This window comes from Canis lupus, chromosome X (assembly GCF_003254725.2).
Source record: "Canis lupus dingo isolate Sandy chromosome X, ASM325472v2, whole genome shotgun sequence".
NCBI lineage: Eukaryota > Metazoa > Chordata > Mammalia > Carnivora > Canidae > Canis > Canis lupus.
In genome coordinates, this window is record NC_064281.1 from 114736767 (window position 1) to 114749065 (window position 12299).

General features: G+C 36.7%; 1 pseudogene; it reads left to right on the plus strand.

The window, feature by feature from the left end:
- Positions 1-7640: 7640 nt before the first annotated feature.
- Positions 7641-7861, plus strand: LOC112668572 (small nuclear ribonucleoprotein G-like; annotated as a pseudogene).
- Positions 7862-12299: the final 4438 nt, after the last annotated feature.

The following is a 12299-nucleotide window of genomic DNA, read 5'->3' on the forward strand; positions in this document are numbered from 1 at the left end:
CTGAAATGTGCAAAAATTTATTTTTGAGTAGGCTTTAAAGAGGACAAAAGAGATAGAATATTTAGAGGAGGTTTCATAATCCAGAGGTATTTGTTTTTGCTTTTGTGTTAATTATAACAGACACTTAAACATATTTGACTGCCAGTGACAGAGTTGAGTTTGTCCCACGACTGTGAATACGTTTAACACTAGGAAATCAATATGATTGGTAACATGTAAAGAATTGCAGCCTGCAGATGTCAGGCCCTATGTAGAGCAGGGGACAAGTGTGGATTAGATCTGAGGGAAAATACGTCCAGGACAGGCATACCACATTGACATACAATGTATTAACAGAAAAAAGGACAAACTTCACATGATCATCAAAATAAACACATCCACAAAAACTAGGAATAGAAGGAAACTTATTTTTTTAAATCTTTATATTTTATTTTATTAAATAATAGTAAGTATACTCTTTAATCCCCATCCCCTTTTTCCCCCTTCCCCCTCCCCCCCCCCCCCCCCCCGGTAACCAGCAGTTTGTTCTCTATAGTTAAAAGTCTGTTTCTTGGCTTGTCTCTCTCTCTCTTTTTTCCTTTGCTCGTTTGTTTTGTTTCTTTTTTTGTTTGTTTGTTTGTTTTGTTTCTTAAATTCTACATGTGAGTGAAACATATGGTATTTGTCTTTCTCTGACTGACTTGCTCTGCTCAGCATTATATTCTCTAGCTCTATTCATATCATTGCAAATGGCAGGATTTTATTCATTTTTTATTCACTGGAAAAATATTCCATATATGTATATATTCCATATATATGTATATTCCTATCTATCTGTCCCCAAAGAAGAAGATACACACCAATATTGGAGTATATAAATACACACACTCACATATATATATATACACACACATATATACACACACACACATATATATATCTTTACTCATATACTGGTGGACACTTGGGCTGCTTCCATAATTTGGCTTTTGTAAATAATTCTTCTATAAACATAGATGTGCATATATCCCTTTGAATTAGTGTTTTTGTATTTTTGGGCTAAGTACCCAGTATAATATCACAATTCCTGGATCATAGGGTATTTCTCTGTTTAATTTTTAAAAGATTTTTAATTATTTATTCATGAGAGACACAGAGAGAGAGAGAGACATAGGCAGAGGGAGAAGAAGGCTCCTCACAGTTTGCATTTTCACCAACAGTATGGTAGTATTCCATTTTCTCCATGTTCTAACCAACATTTACTGTTTCTTGTGATTTTGATTTTAGCCGTTCTGACAGGTGTGAAGTGATATCTCATTGTAGTTTTGATTTGCAGTTCCCTGATGATCAGTGATGTTGAGCATCTTTTCATGGGTCTGTTGGCCATCTGGATGTCTTCTTTGGAGAAATGTCTATTCATGTCTTCTGCCAATTTTTAATTGGATTATTTGCTTTTGGGGTATTGAGTTGTATGAGTTCTTTATATATTTTGGATATTTACCCTTTATTGGATCTATCATTTGCAAATATCTTCTTCCATTCAACAGGTTGACTTTTAGTTCTGTTGATTGCTTCCTTTGCTGTGCAGAAGCTTTTTATTTTGATGTAATTCCAATAGTTTATTTTTGCTTTTATTTCCCTTGCCTCGGGAGACCTATCTAGAAAAATGTTGCTACAGCCAATGTCAGAGAGATTATTGCCAGACTGAAAGCTTTTCCTCCACAGTGAGAAAGAAGAAAGGATGCCTACCCTTATACCTTAATAGTCAACTTTGTACTGAAGGTTCTATCCAGGGAAATTAGGCAAGAATATGAAAAAAAAAACACCATCTAGATTGGAAGGGAAAAAATAAAACTATTCTTATTCACAGATGACATGAGATTGTATAAAAAAAACTATAGAATACACACACACAGACTTAGAGTAAGAATTCAGTGAGCTTGCAAGATAGAAGATCAAATGCATATCAATTGTATTTCTTTTTTTTAAGATTCCTTTATTTTAGAGAGAGACCGTGCATCTGTGTGTGTGGTGGGGAGAGGCAGTGGGAGAGGGAGAAGGAGAGAAGCAGACTCCCTGCTGAGCACAGAGCCTGAGACAAGACTTGATCTCATGAACCTGAGATCATGACCTGAGCCAAAATCAAGAGTTGGATACTTAACCAGGAGCCCTGAGTTGTATTTATATAAACTAGCAAGGTATAAAAAAAAAAATTAAGTAATTTCCATCTGCAATAGCATCAACAAACCAAAATCTTTAGTAGTATTTTAAAAAATAAGTACAAGCCTTGTACATATACATTTACAAAATATTATTGACAGAAATTAAAGAAAACCTAAATAATGACATCCTGTGTTCATGGATTGGAAGACTTAATATTGCTAAAATGGTAATCCTCTTCTACGTGATCTGCAGATTCAATCTGATTATGTAAATCCTAATTGGTATTTTTGTAGAGATTGGCAAGCTGGTCCTAAAATGCTTGTGGAAATTTCAGGGGCCTAGAATAGCTTAAAAATCTTGAAAAAGAAGAACAGAGTAGAAGGACTCACACTTTCCAGTTTCAGCTACAAAGCCACAGGAATCAAGCCAGTGCAGTGTTGGCATAAGACAGACCTATACATCAATGAGAAGTAATTTAAAATATAGATGTAAACATCAACAACTATGGTCAGTGGATTTTTCTTTCTCAAGAAGCTTAACAAGACAATTTGATGTGGATACAAGCACCTTTTCAGTTATTTTAGTGCCATTTGTTGACAAGTCACATGCAAAAGAATGAGTTTGGACTGCTGCCTTATATCATATACAAAAATTAAGTCAAAATGAACCACAAACCTAAGTATAAGCCAAAACTATTAAACCCTTAAAAGAAAACGTAGTTATAAACCTTCATGACCTTGGATATGGCCATGCTTTTTTAGATAGGACACTCAAATTACAAGCAACCAAAAAAAAAATTTGACTTCATCAAAATTGGGAAATTTTGTGCATGAAAGCACATGATCAAGAAAGTGAAAAGACAGCCCACATAATGGGAGGAAATACTTACAAATCTTACATATCTGATAAGGGTCTAGCATCCAGAATATATAAATAATTTTTACAACTCCGCAATAAAAATAACTCAGATAAAAATGGGCAAAAGGGAACCTGGCTGGCTCAAATTAGTAGAGCATGCAACTCTTGATCTTGGTGCTGTGAGTTTTATTCCCACAGATATGGGGATTACTTTAAAAAAATGAGCAAAAGACTTAAGAGAGTGATCCAATGAAGCTATGAAAATGGCCTAAATAAGCAGAAATGTGCAACATTATTCATCATTGTGCAGCATTATTAGTCATTGAGGCAATACCAATCAAAACCACACGAGAGACCACTTCACACCCACTAGATGAATATTATTTTTTAAAATTAAAAATTTTAAAAAGTGTTAGCGTGAGTGTCAAAAAATTAGAAACCTCTTGCATTGCTAGTGGGAATGTAAAATGGTGTACCCACTTTGGAAAACAGTTCTGCAGTTCATCAAAAGGTTGAAAGAGATATCACAATATCCAGCAATTTCACACCTAGGTGTAGTCCCCAGAGAATTGAAAACATGTTTACAAAATAACTACTACATGAATATTCATAGAAACATTATCATGATAGATAAATTGTGCTCAGCAACTAATGAATCAATAAACAAATATGGCACATCCATATAATGGAATATTATTCAGCCATAGGAAGGAATTGATGACTGATGCATGCAACAACATAGATGAGCCTTGAAAGTATGATGCTAAGGTTAAAAAAGAAAAAGCCAGAGCTAAAAGACCACATGTAGTATGACTCCATTTATATGGAATGCTCAGAATATGCAGAATGCATATGGACAATAAGTAGAGTAGCACATGCCAGTGCCTGGGGGAGAAGGTATGAGAATTGATTCTTTATAAGGTGTCTTTTAAATGTGATAAAATGTTATAGAATGGTTGTGGTTTTGCATAATCTTGCAAATACACTAAATACTACTGAATTCTATGTTTTAAAATGTTGATAATGGGTGAGGAGCCTACTTTAAAAAAGAGTAGAGACTTCCTTTGTGGCACCTGGCTGGTTTAGTCGGTAGAGCGTCCAACTCTTGATATCGGGGTTGTGAGTTCCAGCCCAACACTAGTGTAGAGATTAATTACTTTTTTAAAAGTATTAAAACGTTGAATTTTATGGTATATAAATATCTCCGTAATAAAAAGAACCTCCAAACTATTTCCCAGAGTGTCTGTAACATTTTGCATTCTTATCAGTTGCTCCCTATCTTTGTCAGCACTGATATTTTCAGTATATTTATATAAATCTAGCTATTCTAATGGGCAGGTAATCTCACTGTGATTTCAATTTTCATCTCCCCAAAGGAGATGAATATTCTTTCCTGCTTTGTCAAAGATTAGTTGACCATATAGTTGTGGGACAGTTTGGTACCGGCACTAGAACAGACACATAGATCAATGGAACAGAATAGATAACCCAGAAATGGACCTACAACTGCGTTTTTGTTCTTTTAACAATGTGTTTCACAGAAGAAAAGATGTTAATTTTGATGATGCTCAATTTATCAGTTTTTCCTTTTATGGATTGTGTTTTTGGTTTCAAGTCTTAAGAACTCTTCGCTTAACCTGAGTTGTGGTGATTATCCCCCATTCTTTTTTCTAAACTTTTTTAGCCTTACATTTTATATTTATACGTATGATTCATTTTGAATTAATTTTTGTATGAAATATGAGATGTCAAGTTTCATTTTTTACATATGGGCTTCCCACAAGATTCTTAGAAAGGACTAGCCCGCCTCCATTGGATTGCTTTTGCACCTTTGTCAAAATGTCACAGCCATTTTTTGTGGCTTGGTTTCCAGGTCCTTTTTTGTTATATTCATCTATGTGTCTATTTTTTTTGCTAATACTACAATGTTTTGCTTTCTGTAGCTTAAATTCTCTCTCTTAAAACAGGGTAATACAGCTCTTCCCACTTTCTTCTTTTTCCAAAATTATTTTATCTACTCTAGGTCACTTTACCTTTTCATATAAAATTTAGAATCATTTTTTCTAAATCCGTAAAAATACTGTTGGATATATTTTTAAAAGTAAGCCCTCACTCAACATGGGGTTCAGACTCATACTCAGGGAACAAGAGTTGCATGCTCTACCAGCTGAGCACACCAAGCACCCCTCTTGTTGGGATTTTGATTGGAATCCTTTTCAGTCTATAGATCAATTTTGAGAGAGTGGACATATTTACTATTTTGAGTCTTCAAATCCATTAAAAACAGTATCTTTTTGTTTTATGTAGTTTTTCTTTTATTTTTCATCAATGTTTTTTAGTATTCAGCATACCGATCCAGTACCTGTTTTCTTAGATTAACTCAAAAGATGGAAACACTAAGCTATTATTGTAAATGATATTAAAAAAATTCACTTCTCAATTATGCATTGGCTGTATATAGCTGTTGAAATAAATGACTTTTATATGTTGGCCTTGTAACCTGTGACCTTGTTATGCTTGTTAATTCTAGGGATCATGCTGAGATCTGAACATAGATATTAGTCTGATGGGTACAGATATAAAGATGACATGTATTGCTATAGTCCTCTGCATGGTATAAAGGTCCTCAGCATAGTAAGAAAGGCAAGTGTGAAAGCTCTTCTCTCAAGTAACAGTGAGCCACCTCTGTAGGCTTAGAGGGTTTTAGAAAATCTAGAGCTTCAAGATTCTCAAATGCATTTATGCAAAAATCACTATCTCATATTCCAGTTTTCAACCATTTTAGGGCTCTGACTTCACCCAGGATACTTGTCGAGTATGAGAATCCATTCAACATTTTCTGAAATTCTGCTACTCGTACAATTAAGCCTTGGGTCTGAGCTTTAGCTCCGTCAAACCTGTGGTAGCAAGAGATAGAAGTTTCTTTAAACACTGCTAAGGAGCCCTCTAACTTAGACTTTGCTTTGAATTGATGGTTAATTGAACTGAATGTTATTTTTTTTCTCTTCAAGGCCTCACTGGTACTCAAAAATGGCCAACTAGTTTTACAGTTATTATTATTATTACCATTTCCTTGTCTTTGCTTAAATGCCATAGATATTGCACAGGTCAGTAAATTCCCTTTTACCTGTATCTCACTTCAGTTCGCCACAGTGAATAACAACTTTTGATAGTACTATCAAAACATTCCAGGGGCACCTGGGTGGCTCAGTTGGTTAAACATTTGCCTTTGGATCAGGTCATGATCCCGGGGTCCTGGGATCAAGCCCCACATGAGGCTCCCAGCTCAGTGGGGAGCCTGCTTCTCCCTCTCCCTCTGCCTGCCACTCCCCCTGCTTGTTGTGTTCTCTGTCAAATGAATAAATAAAATCCTTAAAAAAAAAAAACATTCCAGAGAATACCAATACCTAACCTCCAAGTAGTGATTTGCCAGCCAGCTGTGAGTAACCAAATTCCATATCTCCATTCTTAGGCTTCCTAGGCACACTTATGTTACCAATTGTCTAAGCATGTGTTTCTTAGAAGAGAGCATGGGAAGGTTATTCTTGTGCAAATGGTTTAATGATTGAATGCTTTCAGAACGTACTGGGAGTTCAGTGAGGGAATCAGGTTAGGGTAAGGAGTGAAGTGGATAGCAAAGTTGTGAGTTTAGCTGAAGACTAGCTTCAACTGTATCCCAATGGGAGCTCTCAGAGGGAAATGGCATCAGAGCTGTGTTGCCTTGTGGCAAGAGGGTAACCACTATATCATTGTGTCAGTAGTCCATTGTATGGATATATCACAATGGATAAATATCACATTTATCCATTAATGAAATGATAAACACTGGATTGCTCTCACTTTTTGGCTATTAAGAATAAAACTATTTCAAATAAAGCTGTAATCAACATTTATATACTAGTCTTTGTATATATCTAAGCTTTCATTTGCCTGAGTGAGTACCTAGGACCAGGATAGCTGGGTCATATCATGTTTGTTTGAAGTTTTGAAAAAATGAAATGTAGTTCTCAAAGTAGTCATACATCCCATTTGTCACTTTCAACAGCAATATTTGAGAGATCTAGTTACTCCACATAATTGCCATCTCTTGGTCTTAGGAATATAAAATTGGTAAAATTATAATTTCAGCCATTTTAATTGCTTATCCTCATGGGCAAACTATCATGCCTTTAGTAAACTCAGTTCTCAGTTTAGTTCTTTAATCCAAAAATGCAAATGGCTTTTAGTTTGTGTGAGGTACAGGTGGTTCAGGATTCATCCAGAACCTTGAGTTTAAAACCATTATTATGGTTTTCCCTTCTCTAGTACTCTCTCTTCCTGGACCTCTGCCATCCAGCAACCTGGTGTTCTCAGGCTCATTTCCCTGCTTCTTCCTTACAAAAGTGTTTTATTTTGGTGTTTTATTCAGTCCACCTACCCTCAGGGCACAGCGTGTGTCTGTCTGTATGCACAGATGTATACATACACACACCCAACAACTTCCCTTCTTGCCAATCACATCAAGTTTTGACTCCCCTCCAAAATCTGCATGCCCATGTCAAATCCCCAGAGCACTATTTGTTTTAGAAATAATTATAGTAGTAGTTATTTTAAAAATAATTCATCCAGGGGGGCATCTGTGAGCTCGCTGAGTTGATGCCATGAGCAAGGCTCACCCTCCCAAGTTGAAAAAAATTTATGGACAAGAAATTATCATTGAAATTGTGACAGACATGTCCAAGGAATATTGCAAGGGTTCGATCCGTTCATCAATCTTGTGATAGATGAATGTGTGGAGATGTCAACTAGCGGGCAACAGAACAATATTGGAATGGTGGTAATACGAGGGAATGGCATCATCATGTTAGAAGCCTTGGAATGAGTATAAACAATGGGCATGTTTATCAGAAGAGGAAAACTGCTTCCGCATGTCCCCTGTCCATGGTACCTGTTTTACTACAATATAAAAATCAGGTCACCTGCATTTTCATGTTGAACTTTTTTATTAAATAAACTTTTATAATAGTCAGAAATAATAATAATTCATCCAGGGTTTATCAATATTATTTCTAGGAGGATTTGTTTCTTAGAAGACCACTCTTTCATACCAGATGTGAAACCTAACCTGGTGTACTTCTTATTTACTCAATTGCTTTTCTCTCTGAATGCCATTAACTTCAGTAGTATTCAAAAGTACTAAAAATAGCATTCTTTTGGTCACAGTTGCTGACTAGTTAAAGGATCAGATCTTGCATTTGATCCCTTAGCAAAGTACATTCCTAGCATAAACAAACTTTACGTTCATTCCCCTTTCCTGACCTCATGACAGTACAGTCACATCACATAAACAGCCATTTTCAAGGTCATACTATGAATTTATGGCAGATGAGTCGAGGTTTCTTAAATGCCCAATGAATTTATCAGCAACCTTCAGTCAAGGGAGATAAACTGACAAACCATTTCTTTTTTTTTTCTAAGATTTTATTTATTTATTTATCCATGAGAGAGAGAGAGAGGCAGAGACATAGGCAGAGGGAGAAGCAGGCTCCACGCAGGGAGCCCAATGCAGGACTCGATCCCAGGACCCCAGGATCACTCCCTGGGCCGAAGGCAGATGCTCAACCCCTGAGCCACCCAGGTGTCCCATGACAAACCATTTTTTTAGTGGCCTCCCACTTTGACTCTGGGGTTATTCCTGTGACTTGTTTTAGCCAATTAGATATTTGCAAAAATGACGCAAATAGAGGCTTGAAAAGTGCTGTTGGGCTTATTTTCTCTGGATTTTCTGCCGAGAGAACATGACCAGGCTAGTTACGTGGAGCACAGCTGCATCATCCCAGTCAGCTCTGATGAAAAAATTGTAGGTCAGCCAGAGCCATCTGATTCCCAGTTATGAATGAGTGTCGCTAAGATTAATTCAGCCCAGCCTAGTTTAGCTGCACCCTATATTCTTGTGAGTTAAGGAAATGATTATCACATTGCCACAGGGATTTGTGATTGGTTATTTTGCAGCATTACTGTGGCTAAAGGTATTTGATACACGTATATTATTTTATCCTTACAATTCTCTATGTGCCTCTGGCTTGAAGTCTCTCATGAGGCTTCTTGATGGGGAAAGGAGCCATCAGTTTCCAAAGTTATTTATATGACTGTTTGGAGGCCTCCGTTCCTTACTACAGGGAGCTCTTTGCAGGGATGCCTCATAAAGGACAGATTGATTCTATCAGCTTGCTTCCATCAGAGTAAGAGATCTAAGAGAGGGAGGGTGACAATGCTCAAGGTGGAAGACACAAGCTTTTTTGTTCTTACAAACTTTTCCCCCAGCTCTATTGAAATATAATTGATATATAACACTGAGACAGTTTAAGGTGTACAATGTGTTGATTTTATACACTGATCTGTTGCAGTAGGATTACCACCATAGCATTATAGCTAACACATCCAACACATTGCGTAATTCCATTTCTTCTTGTGGTGAGACCATAAGGTCTACACTCTTAGCAGCTTTGAAGTGCATAATTCAGTATTGGTAACTGCAATCACTGTGCTGTACATTAGATCCCCAGAATGTATTCATCTTCTAACTGGAAGCTTGTAGTCTTTGACCAACATCTCCCTATTCCCCACACTCCTCAGCCCCAGCTAACCACCATTCTACTGTCTATTTCTACAAAGTGAGCTTTTATTTTTTATTTTGATTCTACATAAATACTTGACATTTGAATGGGCAAAGATTTTTTTAAAGAGGTCACAAAAAGAACTAACTATAAAATCTAATAAATTGAACTACAACAAAATGAAGAATTGTTAATCAAGGGCAAGAAGAGGCAAGAAACAGAGAAAAGATGTTTGTGATATGTACACTTGACAAGGGTCTAGTATCCAGCTATATAAAACATTTGTAGGTAGTGGTAAGGAGAGACAGATACAACATCATGGGCAAAATACCTAAACAGGCACTTGAATTGAAATAATAAACAAATGGACAATAATTATATGAAAAAGTGCTCAAATGCATTAGTCATAAAAGCAATGCTGGAGTGCCTGGGTGGCTCAATTGGTTAAGCATCTGACTCTTGATTTTGGCTCAGGTCATGATCTCAGGGTTGTGAGATCAAGCCCCGCCAAAGAGCTCCGCCTGGGTATGGAGCCTGCTTAAGATTCTCTCTCTCCTTCAACACCCCTCCCCCTTACTGCTCATGCATGTGTGCACACATTCTTAAAAAAAAAAAAAGGCAAATTAAACCCTTGATATAATACCACTATATAGACACCAGACAGATTAAACCAAATAGCAATATTGAGCATTGATGAAGATCTATGGCAACAATAAATACTATCAATTAGTTATATGACTATGTAACATTATAATAAATATATGAAATTATTTTGAAAGTTGTTTCAAAAATGTAGAAGCATTATGTATAATTACATTATGATAGTCAAAAATTAGAAGCAACTCATGCAAAAATACTAGAGTGAATACATAAATTGTAAGATAGTCCTGTAATAGAATACAACATAACAAAGAAAAAACCGCTCCTGGGGTACCTGGGTGGCTCAGTCTGTTAAGTGTCCGAGTCTTGGTTTCCATTCAAAGAATGATCTCACAGTTGTGAATTGAGCCCTGCATCAGGCTCTGTCCCCAATTCTCTCTCCTTCCCCCTCCCATCTGTCTGTCTCTCTCTCAAATGAATAAATAAAATCTTTAAAAAACTGTTCCTGCAGCAACACAGATGAATATCACAATTGTGCAATACAGGGCAAACAAAGCTAGGCACAAAAGAGTGTATGTTGTGTAACATTTACATGAACTTCTAAAAAAGGAAGATCCACTCTATGGTAATAGAAATAAGAATAGTGATTTACTTTTTTTTTTTAAGATTTTATTTATTCATGAGAGACACAGAGAGGCAGAGACCTAGGCAGAGGGAGAAGCAGGCTCTATGCAGGGAGCCCAGTGCAGGACTTGATCCTGGGACTCTGGGATCACGCCCTGAGCCCCCTGAGCCAAAGGCACATGCTCAACCACTGAGACACCCAGGCAACCTGATAGTGATTTACTTTTGTGGAGGAAGAGAAAAGTGTTCATTAATGACAGGGATAAGGCATGAGGTAGACATTTTGTGTGTGTAACATGTTAAGTGTTGGTGTGAGGGTGGTTCTATGGGTGTATTCACCTTTCAGGTTTTTTTCAGCAATATGTTCTGGTTTGTGCACTTTTCCATAGGTTATTATATTGGAATTAATTTTTTTTGTGTAATAGCTTGGTAATGGAAGGATGGACCAGTCAAAATGAAAAGTTAGGACTATTGGATATCAATATTAAAAAAATAAAATTGTATCTATATTTCACATATAATTCACAAGTGAATTCCATTTGTATGAGAAGTCTAAATTTGAACATTTTAAAATGTAAAATTACAAACTCAATACACTAAAAATATCTCCAATTAAATAAGGAGGAATTTCTTTTCATTTGTTTTTTTTAGGTTAAATTTATTTTTTGTGTGTGTATTCTTTTATTGGAGTTCAATTTGACAACATAGAGTATAACACCCAGTGCACATCCCGTGAAGTACCCCCTCAGTGTCTGTCACCCAGACACCCCGTTCCCCCCCACACCTCCCCTTCCACTACCCCTTGTTCATTTCCCAGAGTTAGGAGTCTCTCATGTTCTGTCTCCCTCTCTGATTTTTCCCACTCATTTTCTCTCCTTTCCCTTATGATCCCTTTCACTATTTTTTATATTCCCCGTATGAGTGAAACCATATGATGATTGTCCTTCGACTGACTTACTTCACTCAGCATAATACCCTCCAGTTCCATCCACGTCAAAGCAAATGGTGGGTATTTGTCATTTCTAATGGCTGAGGAATATTCCATTGTATATATAGACCACATCTTCTTTATCTTTCCATGGACACCGAGGCTCCTTCCGCAGTTTGGCTATTGTGAACATTGCTGCTATAAACATTGGGGTGCAGGTATCTCGGTCTTTCACTGCATCTGTATCTTTGGGGTAAATCCCCAGTAGTGCAATCGCTGGGTTGTAGGGTAGCTCTATTTTTAACTCTTTGAGGAACCTCCACTTGGTTTTTCAGAGCTTCTGCACAGCAAAAGAAACAGTTAACAAAACAACCTAAAAGACAACCTACAGAACGGGAGAAGATACTTGCAAATGACATATCACATAAAGGGCTAGTATCAAAGATCTATAAAGAACTTATTAAACTCAACAGCAAATAAACAAACAATCCAATCATGAAATGGTCAAAATACATGAACAGAAATTTCACCAGAGACGACATACACATGGT